General features: G+C 37.2%; 1 protein-coding gene across 1 annotated transcript in view; it reads right to left on the bottom strand.

Moving 5' to 3' along the window:
- The window catches only part of LOC124876619 (seizure protein 6 homolog), a 149,378-nt gene that overhangs the window by 79,977 nt on the left and 48,835 nt on the right, over window positions 1-20,566 (bottom strand). The gene's annotated exons all lie outside the window — the stretch shown is intronic.

Below are 20,566 nucleotides of genomic sequence, written 5' to 3' on the forward strand. Positions count from 1 at the left end.
TTGTATTTTGCTGGTTCCTTCGCTCACACTCGCTACCCTCGTTCATGCCATGTTCCTGCAGTGTTTTCAGCTACGCAAGTTTTTGGATTCTGGTTCTGTGTAATACCTGCAGTAATTTTTGTTACGTTTTTGATCCTGCAAATAAAGTAAGGATTTATTTAAGATGCTGCTTCCAAGCTCTTGTCTGCACTTTGGTCCACCCCAAAACCCCAATGTGACAATAATCAGAGCAAAAATCAGAACAACTTTGACAATGTCAGGGGGTTGATGGCCAAACCGCATTGCGTCTGTAAAAATGGTTAGATATGAAGCATCCCAGATGTTAAGAAGTTAAAACCTACAAAAAGGAATACATCTGAATAGGGATCAGGACCAAGTTCTGCATTCAGCATGCTGCAAGTGTGTCAAATATTTGGTGGCAGAAATAAGAGAGATTGGATAGGACCAAAACGTGTGGATGTAGTTAGCTGGGGACTGTTGACATCTATTGCAACTGTCACCGATGGTTTGGTAAAGATGTATATTATTTTTATGTAAACCAAAAAAACAGCAAACATACCCAGTGCTGCTAAAAATCCTAAAATAATATTTTGTGACGTATATTATGAGAATAATGTTATATTGCGTGTTGTTGCTGCCAATAAATGTATTGTGAGGAATTCTTTTGATATGATAGAAACTTTAAAAGCAAATGATGCTTACTGAGCATTTATTATTATGAGCTACTTACACAGACATAAAGAGTGGGTGAACCCAGGTTTGTTATCAGATACACTTTAAACATGACAATGATCTACCAGTCAGCTAAAGACAGTTTAAGGTCATATATAAAAATTCTAATTTGTTTGCAAGGAGTCATTTAAAATGAAAATTTAAAGTCCCAGCCAAAACGCAGAGAACCATCAGGCCATTTTAAATGTAACTTTATTTTTTCTTTTCACAGATATGCACAAAGGTAAAAGACTCAAGAACAATAATAGAATAAACCATCTAAATTCATTTCTAAATTAAATTCAGTTGTTTGTTTTTGGTTTTTTTTGTGAAGTTGTATATTGGGGCAGAATGTTATCCTTTTTGGCCTAACAATGACAGTAAAACAAACTCTTATCAACTGGCAATGAACAGCAACAGGCAGGAGTACTTAACTGGTCACTTTGGCACTATCTTTGTTTTTTGTTTTTTTATTAAAACAACTTTAATCAGTAGAATGACCAAAATATTTAACTGTTCTGAAATCACAACATTTTTAAAACCTTGAAATGCCTTAATACCACTAACCAGAATATTCCAAATAAATACCCCTGGTTACTGGTATTAAATAAATAACACCTCAGAACAAGAACAGATATAGATTGGTTGGTGACTGAAGGTCACATTGACCTTTCATGCAATCTTTGTGTTCTTGAGATTTTAACTGATTCTTTTTAGCTTTGGGTTTTATTGTCACTGAAAATGTGTGGAAGAGTGAGTATGATTTATCATGGTGATGTTTAATAGCTTTTTGGTGTTTTGTTATATAGTAAGTAGGGGAGGAATGGTAGACGTGTTCTTACTGGAACATTACAGTACAAACATGGCATTCAGGTACAGGCTGTCATTCAAAGAAGATGTTTGATACTGGTGATCACCACTCTCATCCACATGTTTTTCATCACTTTTTTGTTGAGTCCCATAATAGAAACGGGTTGAGCAAAAAAATTCAATCGTAAGCCACTCACACCAATGCAATGAAAAAATGACAGATGCTGATGACACATAAAAACTTGAAGACCTGCTTGCTCAATTTTATTCAGCAGTGAGAAGTGTGTTTTGGGGTTTCAGTTATATAGCAGCAGTAAAGAACCAGTGATGAAGTATGCAAAGCTCTGTGGTCATATAATCATGTATTTTTGTTTCACATGAAGTTAACCCCCAATCATCTAAAACAAAGAAAGATACCTGTCAGTTTTGGACTTGTCCTTTTAGCTTTTATATATATGGTACTGTTAAGTTTAACTTGGATAAATAATTTTTTACAGTTTGTTTTTATTTTAAATCTTTTAAAGTCTTTCTGAATGTGCTTCGCCTACTATGTTAGAGCACCCTCAGCAAGGTTGCTTTATTTATCTTTCTTAAGGATAGTTGCTGAAATGTAGGAATTTTCATTTGTTTCATTTTTTGCTGCTATATTAGACTCGTAATATACTGTGACTCTATGATCGAGCTTTGTACTCAACCGCGACTTACGTGTGTGTACCATTAAACCCATAATAGTGAGCTTATTTTGAAACAAACCCACTTAATGGGGTTTGTCTATCTTATGCTTTTCAGTTTATATTATTCAGTAAGTAATATTACATATTACTGAGAATCTATACTTTATAAATATTTAAACACAATAAAGGATGTTTTTCAGGGTTTCTGTACCCAAACAATGCTAAGAGCATTACAGAAAGCCAGTTTATTAAAACTGAATTAAAGAGTTGTACCCTGCTGGCAGTGGAATCAAATAAATAAACAAACAGTCAGTAGAAACTGTGTGTTTGCCTATTAGATGAAAAGATGCTTTCACCACCACAACATAAAGAAGGTAAGCAAATAAAAAAAATAGATAAAGAAAACAAAAAGCAATGAATAGATTAACTTTGGAATACAAAACACATATGTATTCAGGGTTCCTACTTTAATGAATAGCAAATAGATTAGAAAAAAACATTTATGTCTTAATATTATAAAATATCAAAACAATAATGTATATGTTCTTTTTTGAATTAAAAAATAAATATATGGAATAAATCTGGATACTTTAGTAACAGGAAATGAATTATGAAACTGAAAATATTAATGCAGCATACGTAGATGTCAGCTACCCCTATCTCTGCGGTACCATCTAATTAGACTACATAAGGCTGCAGTAAAACTAAATTCAAAGCAAAAGCCATTAATTCCTCCATTTCTGTCCAGGAACAGACTGCAAAAACTTGCATTGAGTGCAAAGTAAAAGCATATAAATAAAAATAGTTCCATACTCTCCATAATGTTTCCTCATTTTAAAATTTAGCAAAGCTTTTACCAGCCACACTAAGACATAATGATCAATCGCCTCATGCTATGTGATTCTGCAAGTAATTGTGCTGTGTGTCCAAAAGAACAAGCATATTCCCTATTTTCAGCAGCAGTTTTCTGGCTTCGGATGTTAGAAGAAATCTAACAAATAAATTGTTCTCACTGCTGCAAGACGTCAAATTATCCAGACAGTATTTCAGCAAAGAGGAAGGGATGAAAAGGCTCTAATGTAACACATCTATCCTGAAGTGATTATAAGTTTGCCAACAGTAGCTACTTTCACATGTTGAGGTTATTGTTTATTCTACCTAGATATTAAGATATTTTTCCATGTTTGGTTGGTAATATTATGTAAGAAACAATACAGATAACAGTTGGTTCTTTCATTTTCCATATTTAAATGCATCTTTAATTTTCCTCTAAAACCACAAAAATGCTGCTGATATTGAATACTCATAGGCATTTCAAAAAAGGTTTTACAATGCACACATGAAACATAACAGCCAAAAAATAATAAAAAATGCAATCAAAAGAGAGAATAATCTCAAATCATCCTTTCTTGTGTTTGTTAATGTGACAACATGAAACAATGCTGTCTGCTTTGACACTTTAATTAGCTTCCATATGGGGTGACTGTTCTTCTTAATGAGGCAGAAAAGCTGCCAACTGATTTTTTTTAGATGAAAGACTTTGTAGACACAGGCTGCAAATGAGTGAGACATCCCTACAGTGCCCCTTAAAACAAGTTTTACTGTCGCATTAAAGCCACACACTTCAATATATTTTACTCTCAATATATGTGATATACAACCACACAGTAGTTTATAATTGGAAGGAAAATGATACTAACTGTAGCTTTAAAAATATTTTTCTAAAATAAACAATGAAATGCCATGCATTTCCATTCATTATTGGATTGTATTAAGGTTTGGACTTTGATTGGGCCATTCTTACAGTTGAGTATGCCTATGAACCACTTGACTGTGTCAGGATCTGGGTTTGTGTTTGTGTTTTTGTGCTTGCTACATGTGCTCATTCTCACGTGGTGCTGGAGCTCTCAGGTGTGCTGGTGACAGGTGCAACTTATTCCACTGATTGCCAGGAGGAGTACTTAAGCAGGAGGCAGGTAGCACTTCAATGTGAGAGTGTTTTGCCACAGTGGTACAAACTCTAGCTACACTCCAAGTTATACTTTGTACGTTGACCTTGTTTAACTTTGTTTTTTTTGGCTCCTCTGCAGATTGTGGAAGCCTAAGCTTTGGATCTATGTCACTGAGTTTTCTGGACTATGCTTCTGAAAGTTACTCTGGATGATCAAGCCTGTCTTCATTCAGAGGATTCCTATCCTGTGATCTACCTTCGTTTGGATTTGCATCAAGCTGGCAGCTTCCTGTCCTCTTCGTGTCCTGAGCCAAGACACAAGCGTACCCTGTCCACCCTCCAATGTAAGCCACCGCACATTGAACTTGTTTACTGTAACCTGAGCTCCACAGAACAGCACCAAGTGAACTCTCTACGGATCTATCAGCTTAAGACCTGGATCCTGAATCTCATTCCCCCTGGCGACCTGACTATCATAACTCAGTAAGCCGATCTCGGTAGCAAAATAACCATTTGCTTAGTTTCGCTTTTCCCTCAGTTACCCGTACTCATCCATTCTCTTCACTTCTCTCCTTACAGTGAGATATTTTTTCTGTTCCTGACTATCTTCAATAAACCTTTATTTTAATTCCTCCTGACTGTTCTCTGTATGTGGGTCTGAGCTTTTTCGAACATAATGACAAGATTGTTTCTCTGGCTATGTTTAGGATCATGTCCTGTTCAAATGTGATCCCCACTTTTCAGCAGCTTCAAACTGATTTTCCTCCAGGATAGCCCTATATTTAACTGCATCCATCAGCTCTGTATAGCTTCACTGTCCATGCTGAAGAAAATATTCCCCACAGTATGATGCTGCCAGCACTATTTTGCTGTGGGGATGGTGTGTTCAAGATTTGTCATTGTGGTTTCTGCCACAGATAGCATTTTGTATGTAAGAAAAAATGTTTTGGTCTTTAATGACCAACTGGCTTTTCTAAATTGTATTTGGAATATCAGAGCTAATGAGACTGATTACAACTGTGTGACACACCTATGAAATTTCATTTTTTGAAATATATGCTCTATGATCTAACACAAGTCCTAACAAAATGCATTTATGGTTTCAGTGTAACAAGATGTGAAAACATCCAAGGGGTTTCAAGGCATTGTATCTAAAGGCTTTAGTGACAACACACCACATGAACCAGAGACAGGGCTTTTGTTAGATATGAAAAGACTTCTAAATGGTATATAAGAACTTGTTGGACTTTTGAATGATGTAGAATTTTAAGCCAATTACAGTAACAGGAAGTCTTATAAGTAGCACATCAAATTGGTATCAAAAAAGACATTTGAAAAAACCACCCCTGAGCTACAGACTCAATGTTAACTTTGAAGCTAGACATGACCTTCATTTAAAATCAAGCTGAAGTCTACTTGATTTACACCTTTAATTTCTACTTATAAATTTATAAAAAGCACGGCTAAATTCAGTAAATCATTTAAAATTTTTAGAACGAGCAAACTGAAACACTCGTTCAGAGTGTGATTATCAGCCATTAGGGGCAAAATATTTTGTCGTTACAGAATCGTAGGAAGGTTTTGGCTCAATTGCTTGAATTGATTAAGGTTTCTCAGTGTGCCTCACAGTCACAACCAAAGATTCAACGGATGTCCCTGTTGAATGTCCTGATTTATTATGCTGTGGCAAGAAATAAGACCGAACAGCACTTGATACATTGTGACATGTTTCTGCAAAAAAATGTAAAGTGACATGTTCAAGTCCTGTACATGTTTTATCAATAGTTTGTTGGGCTGCAAACACAACTTTATATATTTAAATATGGTCTAAAAGTCTAAAAGCAACTCTTACTTTCTTTTAAGATATTGCATTTGCAATATAAAAATGCTTTAAGAAAAACGTATTTAATGAAAAGAGACTGCTAATTCTTTTACCAGGTGAAAAAAAGATCTGCTCAAAAAACAAAACACTTCAGAGCACATAGCAGAATCTCTGCACTGATCCGGGTTGCCCACATTTAAGTATATTTTTACGCATTTATACATTTTCATGTAAATTGCTTTAGTTCTGGCATACTATCACTGTTGGCGTCACGCTGATTCCAAAACAAAAACCCGGGTCATTCTTAAGCAGGAAAAAAAAAAGAGGGGAAAAAGCTGACTGCTGCTTTACGAAAAGAAAAGCAATCTTGAGCTAGAACAACGGTACATACTGTGCAAGGGGGAGGGTGTGAGAAGCATACATGAGCTTGATTGACACTGCTAAGGTATTTCTCCTGGCTCTGATTGGTTGGTGCTGAACTGGAGCGGTGTATTTCTGCAAATTGTAGCAATACCACTGGGAAGAGCCAGAGGAGCTTGATTTTATTTATTTATTTTTTCACAGATTATCTGTCAATATTCTCCTGTCAGGACATAGTGGCAATTTTAACAAATATATAAATCCTACATTTTAACAAAAGTTAACTAATGCAGTTTTAAATATATGATGGTATTTCAATAAATTATGAAATTACCCAAGCCTTGTAGAAGCTCTCTTTTTGCTCATAAAACTTTGAAAGTAATTGAATGCCCCAGCAACATTCTGCTGATGCGGAGTCATTTTAGCAGAACTAATAAAAGTTTGATCAGGCTATTCAAGAGGCTCGGTAAACAATTTTGTTACAAAGCCCGTCCCGGGCTGACGGAACTGACACATGCTTTTACATTATGTACTGACAGACACAACAGAAGCATATTTCTTTCCTGGCAGCAGAAGCAATTCAAAGACGTTTCAGATGTTTTAGGATGGAGTAGAAAACATTTCCTTGCAGCCTTATTCTGTCACAACAAGAGCAGCTAAACAGCACTATAAAGGCAAACTAAGCGTATTTGACATGTCCCACTCCCAGACAGAATAAGGAGTGTAAAGAGAGATCTTCATAAATGATTGAAGCATACAACACTGCCCTCCTCCACCCTTCATGAAACCAAACTACAGAGGAATTTCAAGCACACACTACTGTACAAATAAACATCGGGAATAATCTTTAGCCAAGATGAATGTTATAGCTGCTTCAGAATCTTAACTAATGCCTCCTTCATGATTTCTTTCCTCATCTGTTTTTGTCTCCCTTTCTGTTTCTGTGTGGTACAGATTTTGACCATCCAGTTGCTGTCCTTCAGAATATCGAGTGTACACCGACAGTGAGAAAGGTAGAGGACTGGGCTGAACTAGAGTTTCTCATACACAGATCAATACAGGATCAATGGGTGAAGGCTGGAGACCTCGCTGTAGTGATCACAGAAGAGAGAAGTGGAGCTAACATATTGTTCCGATATCTAAAGCTTAATTGGGTGTTTATGGGTAACGTTTTATGAAGCACTGCATAAAATATTTTTAATTTTAAAGTGTAATTTGTGTTGTGTGTTTGCTAGCTTTTTTTATCGCACAGTGCTAATCAGCTGTTAGCAGTATGTCACCTGGTGAGCTAAGTCTGAGCTTGTATAATGAATATGAAGAACAGTGCTTTAAACCTGACACCCTCTAGACTGTGTCTGTTTGAGACTCTTATTTATTTAGAAATGAAGTGGTTCTGGAGTTGTCATCTGGTTGAAGACTGCTCAATGAGCCGGCCAATGGCTAAAGATAAGATTTGTTGCTCTTTAAAGGGAGCCAGATCTTGTGGATCCCTTGTAAAGAATTTGCCTTGCCAGTTGAGCGACGTGGACCTGAGAAAGATATTTTTGGCAAATATCACACTTTGATACTAGCTGCTTTTTCTTTGGTTGAAAGTAATAATTAAAAATTTTTTAGGTGCCTGTCACTTCAAATAAATCAGGCCCTATTGTACCCCTTGGACAACACTTCGTCCTCAAGTGAAAGCAGTGTGGACAACTGAGATGATGTCATGTACTCTGCCATTGTTCTTATGTTTTTTCTTTTTTTTTTTTTTTTTTACAGTTAGGACCAACATGAAAATTGGACAAGCATAAAAACACAACATGGTCAAACTTGAACTTAATAATTCAACACTGAGAAACACTGAAAAAAATATATATATATATGTGTATATATATATATATATATATATACTGCTCAAAAAAATAAAGAGAACACTCAAATAAAACATCCTAGATCTGAATAAATGAAATATTCTCATTGAATACTTTTTTCTGTACAAAGTTGAATGTGCTGACAACAAAGTCACACAAAATCATCAATGGAAATCAAATGTATTAATCAATGGAGGCCTAGATTTGGAGTCGCACACAAAATTAAAGTGGAAAAACACACTATAGGCTCATCCAACTTTGATGTAATGTCCTTAAAACAAGTCAAAATGAGGCTCAGTATTGTGTGTGGCCTCCATGTGTCTGTATGACCTCCCTACATCGCCTGGGCATGCTCCTGATGAGATGAGACCTGGACTAAAGCATCCACCAACTCCTGGACAGTCTGTGGTGCAACGTGACGTTGGTGGATGGAGCGAGACATGATGTCCCAGATGTGCTCAATCGGATTCAGGTCTGTGGAACGGGCGGGCCAGTCCATAGCTTCAATGTCTTCATCTTGCAGGAACTGCTGACACACTCCAGCCACATGAGGTCTAGCATTGTCCTGCATTAGGAGGAACCCAGGGCCAACTGCACCAGCATATGGTCTCTCAAGGGGTCTGAAGATCTCATCTCGGTACCTAATGGCCGTCAGGCTACCTCTGGCGAGCACATGGAGGGCCGTGCAGCCCTCAAAAGAAATGCCACTCCACACCATTACTGACCTACTGCCAAACCGGTCATGCTGAAGGATATTGCAGGCAGCAGATCACTCTCCACGGTGTCTCCAGACTCTGTCACGTCTGTCACATGTGCTCAGTGTGAACCTCCTTTCATCTGTGAAAAGCACAGGGCGCCAGTGGCGAATTTGCCAATCCTGGTGTTCTCTTACAAATGCCAAACGTCCTGCACGGTGTTGGGCTGTGAGCACAACCCCCATTTGTGGACATCGGGCCCTCATACCATCCTCATGGAGTCGGTTTCTAACCGTTTGTGCAGACACATGCACATTTGTAGCCTGCTGGAGGTCATTTTGCAGGGCTCTGGTAGTGCTCCTCTTGTTCCTCCTTGCACAAAGGCAGAGGTAGCGGTCCTGCTGCTGGGTTGTTGCCCTCCTACGGCCTCCTCCACGTCTCCTGGTGTACTGGCCTGTCTCCTGGTAGTGCCTCCAGGCTCTGGACACTACGCTGACAGACACAGCAAACCTTCTTGCCACAGCTCGCATTGATGTGCCATCCTGGATGAGCTGCACTACCTGAGTCACTTGTGTGGGTTGTAGAGTCCGTCTCATGCTACCACCAGTGTGAAAGCACCACCAACATTCAAAAGTGACCAAAACATCAGCCAGAAAGCATAGGTACTGAGAAGTGGTCTGTGGTCCCCACCTACAGAACCACTCCTTCATTGAGTGTGTCTTGCTAATCACCAAAGATTTCCCCCCGTTGTCTATTCCATTTACACAACATCATGTGAAGTTGATTGTCAATCAGTGTTGCTTCCTAAGTGGACAGTTTGATTTCACAGAAACTTGATTTACTTGGAGTTATATTGTGTTGTTTAAGTGTTCCCTTTATTTTTTTGAGCAGTGTATATATTTATTTCTTTCTTTATTTATTTTTTTATTATTGTTTTTTTGCGGCACTAGTGACTTTTTTTAAAATTATTTTTCAACAGTAAGCAGATAAAAATGGTGGTGAGACTAGGGGAAGAGTGTACAAAAACCGTCTTCAGGGTTGAATCCTAGAAGAGCCTGCGTCGAGGACTAAGGCCTTCGTACATGGGTTGGATACTTAAACTCCTGCACCACCAGTGCTGCACCCATCACAATATTTCTTGTCAGAGTGAAGGCTGTGCGAAACTGCAACTGCTATGCAAGTAGGGGTCAGTATAGAAATTTGTGATTTTCTTTCATGGACAACAAAGGAAAAAACAAGTTGTTAAAATGTAAAAACAATGTAAGAAATCATTAGCTTTTCTTTGACAAAATGTTGAAATAGTTTCACTCAGGTAGCCACATCATCAGAATCAAGTTTATGCACATCATCCCTAAAATTCGCTCATTATAAATTCTACAAATAACAAGATCAAGGAGATCATTTTTTATTTTTAAAGTACTTAAAAAAATATTTCAGTGTTCAGAAAATCACTCCTTACTCCCAACACTTTTACAGTTATTGTGGTTGAAGGTTTCAAATCAGCTACAGACGCACTGCGATAAGATGGCACAGGCTGTGTACTTCCACAGCTAAGTGATCCTGATATGCTGTGTCGGGTCCACAAAATGGATGTCATGCTATCATAACCCATGACACACTAGGAAGTTGCATCAAATCATTTCGTGGCCAGACTTGTGACAAGATTCATAATAAATCAAAACTGGATGACAGATGGTAACTCTTCTGAAAGCTGTTGTTGCTCTGCTCCTCGTTTAGGCCTGATTCAGTGCCGCAGGCCTGCTGGCTAAAACCAGGGGGTTCTGCGTGTGCCTGTATCAAATTGCATGATGCTGTAGCTGGTTAATTAGAGCTTATTCATAAATTAAAGGTGGTAATTACTATAATAGAATGAGATCACTGTTATTTTATTTTGAGCATTGGCACAAATACAATAAAAAACCATTAGCTGTCCCACTGGAGGGGTTATTTTTGCCTTGTCAGCAACAAAGCGAGGAAATGTTTTTAGAAATATAAAGTTTTACAGGCCCCTAGAAAGAACTTGTTGTGTCCTCCACTGCATTCAGAAACAAAGTAATATAGCCAAGGAAGCATCTGTGCACTGTTTTCATAGGATGATCCATTACTAAAAAAATAATGACTAAACAACAAATTATGAATTGTTTAAAATGTTGCAGCTCATCTCTGACTTACACCAACGATGTTCAGAAACAAAGGTTCCCACAGTTATTTGGAGGCTACAAATGACTTCCAAGGAGAGTAAATGGGTTATTTTAAAGGTTGTTTATTTAAAATGCCTTAATTGGACTGATTAAGGAATTTCTAGATTATTTTAATTGAAGATAGTAATTAAACTCTACCCTACATTTCTGTTGTTGGATGTACTACATGTAATTTTATGTCAGTGGTGTTCATGGTGTTAACCATTGAGCTGTGTGCCACCAATCACAGCCTATTTTCATTTCACACCTTCCAAGGCTTTATTATAGGTACTGCACATTACTTTTGTTGATCTAATGAACAAGTGTGTTCCCTAATAATCAAAGCACTTTTTATTCTTTACAATGACATTAGCAGTGAAAGACAAACTTTATTGAGTTTTGGCTAAAGATTGTTTAAATGTGTTGTAGCCTTTTGAATCAGAAAAGATATTCACAAATTTAGGAAGAAAATAAGCAGGCAGGGGTCCAGACTTTATGATGCTGGAGACTCACTTCAAAAGTGTCTCATGCAGGTTGCTTACTTTTTTCTCCTGATTTAAATTTCCAAAGAAGGATAATTATCCTTTTAATCACACAAAAAATAACCTAAAGTGTATTTGCAGAGATATGGTCTGTAGATTTGATCATAATAAAAGGTGCTCAGCTATGATGTCTGCATGTGACATTTACAACAAAGCTACAAGCGTGTGTTCTGCACTATATGATGTGGATCTATAACAATCACTCAGTCCACACTGACAGCTTGAGCAATCATAGGGGAATGATCTTCAAGAAGGCAAGCGAAAGACTCTTCTCTCAGGTTGTCTATCTACGGAGTCATCGGTGAACACTCAGTGCATGTAAAGAGCGCTAATAAGATGGGATAGGCCACACTTGAGGCAAGCTGCTGATTGACATCAATCTCCTAATTTCCAGGGGTTTTATTTCCTTAATATAACAGAGGGCCACTAGAAAAGCAAATCAATAAGAAGCTTCCGCTGGGCTCAGATACAAGTCCTTCAGATTACCCTGCATGATTCCTCATAGCTCTCTCAATAGAGGTCTGCACTCAAAATGTTATACCAACATATAAAGGGCAAATTCCATGTCACAGCAATTTTCTCTGTTTTTCATGCAGTATGTGCCTGAGTCTGCATCCATAAAATTCTAAGCAAGACCGATATGGAGACGGATATATTATGAGTTTAAATAAATGCAAAGACAAAAAATAAGTATTGAGGCTACTAGCATACATTTTTTACCATATCTTGGTAACAACCCAAGTAATCTAGTAATAAACAAAAATCTAAGCACATCACTCTAAAAACACCATAGTGAAGTTTGGAGGCGAGACAATCATGGTATGGAGCTAGTCTTCATTATGGTACTGGTAGACTTTATATAAATGAAGAAAGTTTGAATAGAAAAATGTGAAAAACTATTTTTCCTGCTGTAATTGTTGATCACTTCATCTTATTTATAAAATATGTAGCTTACAAAAAGTGCATTTCAAAAATAAAAAGGCTACATATTTATCTCTTTATCTAACAGATAAAGAGAGAAACAATCTTAAAAACATTTGCCACACTTCAGAAATTCCGGTTTCTATGGATCACATTGGCCTTTTACTGACTGCCTAGTTTTGTAGTCACAAGGAAAAACAACTTGCTGAGATGAGATACACTCCTATCCTCCATTTGCCCTTTGACTTCATTGAGCGGAACCACAACTTTTCCTTTTCATTTATCACGGCCTGTTGATGTTTCGGTTCATTGGACACTCTCCTTCAGACAGACTTTAGCAAAACGGCCTTAATGGTGCTCATAAGGCCTGACCTTTAAACTGCAGCAGAACAAAAACAGGGTCGCTTGGCTCTAAGATTTGCATGTAATATGCACTAAAGCACTTAAGCTACAGAAGATAAGCTGGACAATATAAGAAAAATGGCTCGATAATAATTGGTTGACTGTATTTTAATTGGTAATAAATTGCCAGCTATTTTTGCAAAAACCTCAGATTTTCTTATTTGGTTTGCCTCTATCGTTATTTTCACTTTTTTTTTACACTTGGATTCACAAAATAAATGTACCATATACAAGTGCCGCCTCTGTAATGACGGTGGGACCTCTCAGGCGCCAACGTCGAATCCTTGCTGTGTTTCAATTTAACAATGCTCTGCATCCTAGAAAATTCTTGGAGGAATGTCTTTTTCCACACTTCATTTCCTTTCATTAGAGTAATTCATCTTTTCATTTTCTTCCATTTACTCCATGGGTGAAGTCAATTACTGTGATAAGAAAGCTTTGGGTGAAATAACTTTTAAAAATCTGCCATCTATTATTGTACAGTACTGCAAGAAATTTGTTACATGTCTGCTAGTATTTCTTGTGAAGTAATGAAAGTTTGATATAAACACAAGAAACTTTTAATTGTGATTTTGCACTCTTTTTATTGCAATCTCCTTTACCTTTAACTGCCACATCCAGTGGAGGCTGATAATTAGTATGAAGAGGCGAAAATAACTGGCATACTCATGCTTTATTGTCTAGAGTGTTCTTTGAGAGAGCAAGTTGTACATCTGGTTCCTACCCTTGACAACAGAGACATTAGTGATGAGTTTAAAAGCTGCTTGATTGATGCCACACTCTCCATCCATCGTCAAATGATTTCCCTGCCCCATAACAAATCCATCAGCTCGTGCAAAGCATTGCAAAAAAACACGTCGGCAATTTTCTACCTCATCTGTGAGCTCACTGTAAAGTGCCATGCCTACGTTGGCCATTACACTTGTCAATAATCTGTATCCCCCCCAACCCCCCGTTTCAGTGGGTTGCCTGCTTCTTAAAACTAATAAATAGTAATGCATTCACTGATTAAATTAAAGGGTGACCACATGGCAAAACTCAACAATTAGGTTTAGTGAGAGTTTTAAACTGCCACTATACAACTTACCTATAAAGCGAAAATGTGACATTATGTCATCCTATTCCTCAAAAATGGAGGTATTACAAATGTGCCCAAACAGGTGATTAAGCTAACTGCTGAAGTCCATCACCTTATGTTAAAAACACTAATGAAGTAAAAATAATAAACTAATGTCTTCAAAACACAGATTATGAAAAAAAAAACTATTTACAACCAAAACATTCTAGAAAAAAAAGGGAGAAGATTACTGTAAATCACTAGAGGAAAGGAAAGGGCTGCACGGTGGCGCAGTTGGTAGCACTGTTGCCTTGTAGCAAGAAGGTCCTGGGGTCTTTCTGCCTGGAATTTGCATGTTCTCCCCCATGCATGTGTGGGTATTCTGGCTTCCTCCCACAGTCCAAAGACATGCCTGTTAGCTTAATTGGTCACTCTAAATTGCCCTTAGGTGTGTGCATGGTTGTTCATGAGTTGCCCAGCAATGGACTGGCGACCTGTCCATGGTGTACCCCACCTCTCACCCATAGACTGCTGGAGATAGGCACCAGCTCCCCCGTGACCCACTATGGAATAAGTGGTAGAGAATGACTGACTGACTAGAGGAATGGAGATGGCTGTCTAGCAATGCTGTATCAAAACATTAAGGAGGTTAATGTTATGCTATTTTGCTCTGTACATTTGTGTCAGGTAGGTGCTATTACCCTACAGTTGTGTTATTAATTAATATTTTTTAAAGCTTGATTATTTTTTTTAAACATATAGCATTCACCTTGTGTGATTCATTGTGCCCTGCTGGTTAGCCCATTCACTGTGGGACCAGCGTCACCTACCCAATAGTTCAAAGGTTTCCGCATGTTTTTCCAGTTTTTTCTGCTGCAACCCACATGGTTCATGTTTTAATTAACTTGCCTTGTCATCAAGGTCTACCAAAGACTACCAATTATGTACTCCAACAAATTCAATGTACTGAAGAAAGAAAACATTGAAAACCATCTGTGTTTGTTCCTTTCTTGCTCTGTGCATGAACTTCTTGTTTGCTGTAAGCTTTCCTCCCAGGGCAATAACAACACAAATACTTTTTATTTACTATCTGTTTTTATTTATCTGTTTATTTCTTTTCAAATTTAGTAGCCTTTCAAGCCTAAAATACATCAGGTCTTCTGAGGTGTAGGGCCTTGGCCTGAAGACCAAAGTGAGAAGCATTGGGTCCAGCCTCCAACCATCAGCTTTTATGATGATCTTCATTCCTGAATAAATTAACATTTTTCATTATGTGGTGCTTCTTAGTGTGAGGTTTAACACCATTCCAAAACACTTTCCCAAACACTGCTTTACTAATCACCACGAGCACCTTCAGTATGACCTGGGACTTTTGAAATTTGATCCATAGAGCTAATTGTCTCCTGCACAAACAGATGCAAATAGAAATTTTATTTCTGCCTTAAAACAGCCTGTGTTCATCTCTACTTAAAAAAGACTGTTCAACGTACTTTAGATGTTTAACCAACAACGGGTCCTAATGCTAACAGTAGCAATACTAGCAAATGCAATTAGATTTATTGAAAGATAACTGCCTTCATTTAAATCATTAAATCATATCAGTTTAAAAAATACATGCGATATTATAACAAGAATTAGGACAAAAACTATTTAATTGGCATTTTAAACTAATAACACATTCAAAGTAATTTCTACTGTATAATGATTTCTAGTATTTTTATTTAGGGAATGTTTTTAATTCACATTCTCAAATATTCAGGATCAGAATCAGCTTTTTTGCCAAATTCGTACATACAAACAAGGAATTTGACTCCGGCACACGTTGCTCTCTGGGTTTTCTTTTTTTTTTTATGCGTTATAAGATATATTTATGCATATATCTTTATGTCCTTAAATACATATATACATATATACAAATATACAAAGGGCCATTTGCAACTTCAGTGTGCAGTTGTTTGGTACTCTATTAAAGAAATCTTGTCACCCACAGCTCAGTTAAAAATCCTGACATTTGCAGTGAAACAGGAGCTGGTTTTGTGTCTTTTTAAGTTCAGATTAAAGGTCCTTATACCTTTTTTCTCACCTTACCAGCTGTTCCTTTTATCAGCATCTAAAGGGTTGGCTGCTCAGTGTCACTTCTGTGATCTGTAAAGCATTTTCCTTTCACTCCCACACACATATGGTACACTTCAAAAGCCAGATTTAATGCTGCTCCCATACTTTTTATATATTTTTTAAACACACAGTCATTCTTACATTAGAAAATGTATGCCTATTTATTCAACAGCAGTCACAACCTATAAGTGTTGAGGCAGGTCATTACAGTAGTCATGCTGAGTCATGCGTCAGGAAGATAATAAAGACAGCACTTTAGAGCACTTTTCTCAGAGAATCAGCCTGAGCATTTGGCGTGATGCTTTCAATTATGGTCTTGGCATTCTGATCTCTTGCTTCAGGCCAGTGCTGCCGATTTCCACACGGTGCCATGAAGAGCTTGTTAGAGAGTCATGACTTGAATATTATATTTCATCAGTGATTTCTGATACTACTGCGAGGCTGCAGACAAAGCGCAGATCTATGAAATGAGCTATGATCTTCTGTATCAAAATAAAATATGTCTGCACCCATGGCCTCACTTTGTCTCATTAAAAGTTAAATTTGAAATAATGGAGAAATGGTTCATAATACCATGGTTTCTAAAAGAATAACTGACCAATAACCTTTCATTCGAGAGTGAATCTTCACCTTCCTGCATTTATTTGAGTGGATGAGAGAAAAGAAAAAGGATTAACATAGTTAAAAACAAAAAAAATGCTGTTTCTGAAGTAACAGATTCAAAGCAATGAAAGTGTTTTCTGTGGACTGTGCTGAAGCAAGTGAGCGGAATAAAGTGTAATTGGTCATAAGCGGTAGAAAAAAATGAGAAAGGCAGAAAGTGCATGAACACAAGGCTTTAAAATGATGAATGTTTTGACACATAATGGTTCAATCTCTTCTAAAGAAAACGACGACCATTCAGACAGAATCCTGTGCAATTAGGTTATTATTCTTGGAGGCTGATGTTTTTTTTCCTTTTAAACATGACAGCCAAGAAGCCAAATCTGACAGCAAAGACAAAAGAGAAGGCAAGACAGCATGCATTTGTTGGATGAGTGATGAGAGAGCTCTTAACAAAAGTCTTTTATATGTCAGTTTAGACTTTCTAAAAAACTTCTTTTTTCATTGTGCTGGTGTGGTATTATTAAGAACACAGGAAGGCAACTTTCCTAGGACAGCCAGAACAATTGATCTACAAATCAAAGGATCACAAAATACCATCTATGCAAACACCTGTAGCAACATTGTATTGCTGTAGATTTATATAGCAGTCAGTCCTTGAAATAATGGCTACGTGTGACTCATTGGTAGAAATAAAACTATGTATGGTGAATATTAAACCCTTACTGCCTGACTTTACTTAAAATTATAAAATATTTGTGTTTTTTCTCTTAAACAAATTTTAAATTAAATGAAGCTTGTATGTAAACAGGAATAATAAGGGGAGGTTCAGTTTTATCCGTATTTTTCTCAGTCCCATAAAACAGTGCTTCAGTTTTTTTTAGCATAATAATTTAATTTAAAAAATATAAGAATAACTTGACAAAATTCACTTTTCCTGCCAAAAAAGGGGGGGCAATGCTTATAGTAATGCATGTATTTCACTCCATTTCTGTTGAGAGATCACTTTCTTTAATTTAGCAGAGACATTCATCTGCAGCACTTTCAAGGATACAAGGCAGTATCGTAGCAGTTATGATATAAAATTATGCAATATGCCATATTGACCGTGATTGGAGAGTTTGAAAATTGGCGAGAGCAGCCGTGTCAATATGCTGCATGTGATGTTGAAATTGGGTTTTATGGGTTTTGGCAGAGGGATGGCAGAGAGCAAAACCAGGTGAGAGCCCGTGAGTACACAAGTCTCAAACTATAAACGCTGTAAAGCAAAACAAAAGCTGACTATTGGGAGGAGAGGGGAAACAATATTAACTCTGACAATGATGGATGATGCTGCCTCCTGAAGAGGGGTGAAAAAAAACATCCTGTTTTACAGCTGAAAGATGAAGCTATAGACCAAAAATTGTGTTTTCGACATACATAACACTTTTATGTTTTTATTAATATGTCAGATTTCTATTCTTTAATTTTTGCATGTGATTTTTACCAAACCAGTAAATGTTGGAAAATCACATTTAGACCATACAGCATAGTGCTTGTTGTTGACATTGGTTGTATTATAGACTTGTCAATGTTAATTGCTAAGTAACAGAATAATCACCACTGCTTAGACCTGTGACACACTCTTTTTGTTGATGAGCCTTTAAGTCTTTGCATTTAGGAAGCCTCCTTTTGAGCAGACAAATCCTCCACAAATAAATAAAGATGGATGATATATAATGATAGTGTATAAATTCGTTGCAATCATGGTATTGTAGAAGTTTCGAAGGATGTGCAAGCTGAAGTATATAGTCAATAACTAATTATTAACGATTGTGTTTTAGCCCCACCTCTATCCTAACCCTCAACGCCAAGCATGTCAGATACACAGCAAATAGGAAGATTTACGTGCATGTTTGATACACTTCGTCTTTTTTTTTACTGTATTTCCATGACTGTTACCCTGTCACCGGAAGTCCTGGTGTAGTTGGTATCAAGTTTCTGATCACTGTCTGTATGGATGAAGACTAACAATGCCTTGTTTATAAAGGAAAAAGTTTTATTTTCCAGAGCCTACATCCTCCTCAATCTGACCCTGCCTGTGCAAAACCAGAGTGCAAGAACTTGACAGAATTTAAGTATATATTAATTTGCAGGTTTCTCACAAAAATAGAAATAAAAGAGCAACTACAGGTCAACAGCTATCTTTTCCACAGACAATATAATGTATTTCTATTTCTCTTGCTCTCTGAAGCTAAAATCAATACAGGTCTTCCCACCAGGACAATTATATTTACCAACCACTGTGATAATTTGAGATTAAGGCTATTCTCTTCAAATTCCCAACCTATATAGCATTGCCACTGTTTTTTTCACCAGCTAGTGAAAGGTTAAGGGGAGATAAGGTCCAAGAAGTCCGAACAAAAACATAAAATTGCCACTGATAACAATAAGAGATAATGGTGTATTTGCTGGACTGTAAGGAAGAGGCAGAATGAAAAACACAAAGACGAAAAGGTCACAAAGAATTGCTTTTCCTTCAGGTTTTTAGCTTTTTTTTGCAATTCCACTACTAAGTGTATCATTGCAGAGGGAGCTGTTGAGTTGTTTATTTATATACACTCCTTGCAAAAATTTTAACTTTTAAATTGTAACTTCAAATTTATGTATATATGTATTTTATAGGAATTTTATGTGACACCCCAAAACATGTTTGCAGCTCATGAGACAATCTGTCATATGACAGTTATGAGTTGTGTCCTCCACAAAGAAGTCCTGTTTGCTGTTTGCCACAAGCCATTTAGGGGAAACGGCAAAAACACATGGAGGAAAATGTTCCGGTCAGATCAGACCATAAACTGAACTAGTTGACCTAACTGCAAAACACAGTGTATGGCAGAAAATAAACACTACACATCCCCATAGTGTAAGACGGTAGTGGCAGCATTATACTTCGGGAATGCTTTACTTCAACAAACAGAGGGAAGCTGGACCTAGTTCAGGGCAAAATTGATGCAGGGCAATCCTGCAAGAATACCTGTTAAAGACGGCAACTCTGCAGAAGCTGTAGTAAGATTTAAAACATGTTCAAAGATGCTCTCTATTCAATATGCTTTACCTTCAGCTATTTCGCAAAGAAGAATGGGCAAACAGTTCATTCCAGAGATGTGCAAAGCTGGAAGAAACATACTTATAGCTGTAATCATAGCAAAAATATATTCTAAGCTGAAAAGTGTGGCACACATTTGTTTTCATTTGTAACTGTACAAATCTGTCCATGTTTTTATTACAAAAAGAATGTTAGAGAAGGCAGTTTTCAGATACCCCAAAGAACGAAAACTCACAAAAAGCCAAAATGTACTGTTAGCTGTGAACAGCTCCCAGTTTTAACTTTTATGATTAAACATTCCGTAAATCATATTTATGTTGACCTAATGGTTTTTGTTTTTTTTTGGGCGATGGTGGCTCAGGTGGTAGGGGTTTGTCTTGTAACCGGTCAGAAGGACCGGCAGCACCAATTGTATGGCAGCACGGTGACACCGACTGTATGGCAGCCCCACCTCTGTTAGTCTGCCGCAGGGCAGCTGTGGCTACAATGTAGCCTACAAGTGTCAGTGTTTGAATGGGTGGATGATTGATTGTAGCGTAAAGCCCTTTGGAGTCCTTGGACTTGATAAAGTTCTGTATAAGTGCAGGCCATTTACCATATTGTTGGGAAATGGATCGCTTTACAACAGGTCTTTAGGTGGCATCTTTAAGTAATTACAAAACACAGCTGTTTAAAATGGTTTTAACATGTTTAATAAACTTTAGCTTTAACAAACAACACTGTTATCTGTGACTGACTCCAAATGATCAACTATCATCTAATTACATTTTTTCATAGAACAA

Source organism: Girardinichthys multiradiatus, chromosome 11 (assembly GCF_021462225.1).
Source record: "Girardinichthys multiradiatus isolate DD_20200921_A chromosome 11, DD_fGirMul_XY1, whole genome shotgun sequence".
Lineage (NCBI taxonomy): Eukaryota > Metazoa > Chordata > Actinopteri > Cyprinodontiformes > Goodeidae > Girardinichthys > Girardinichthys multiradiatus.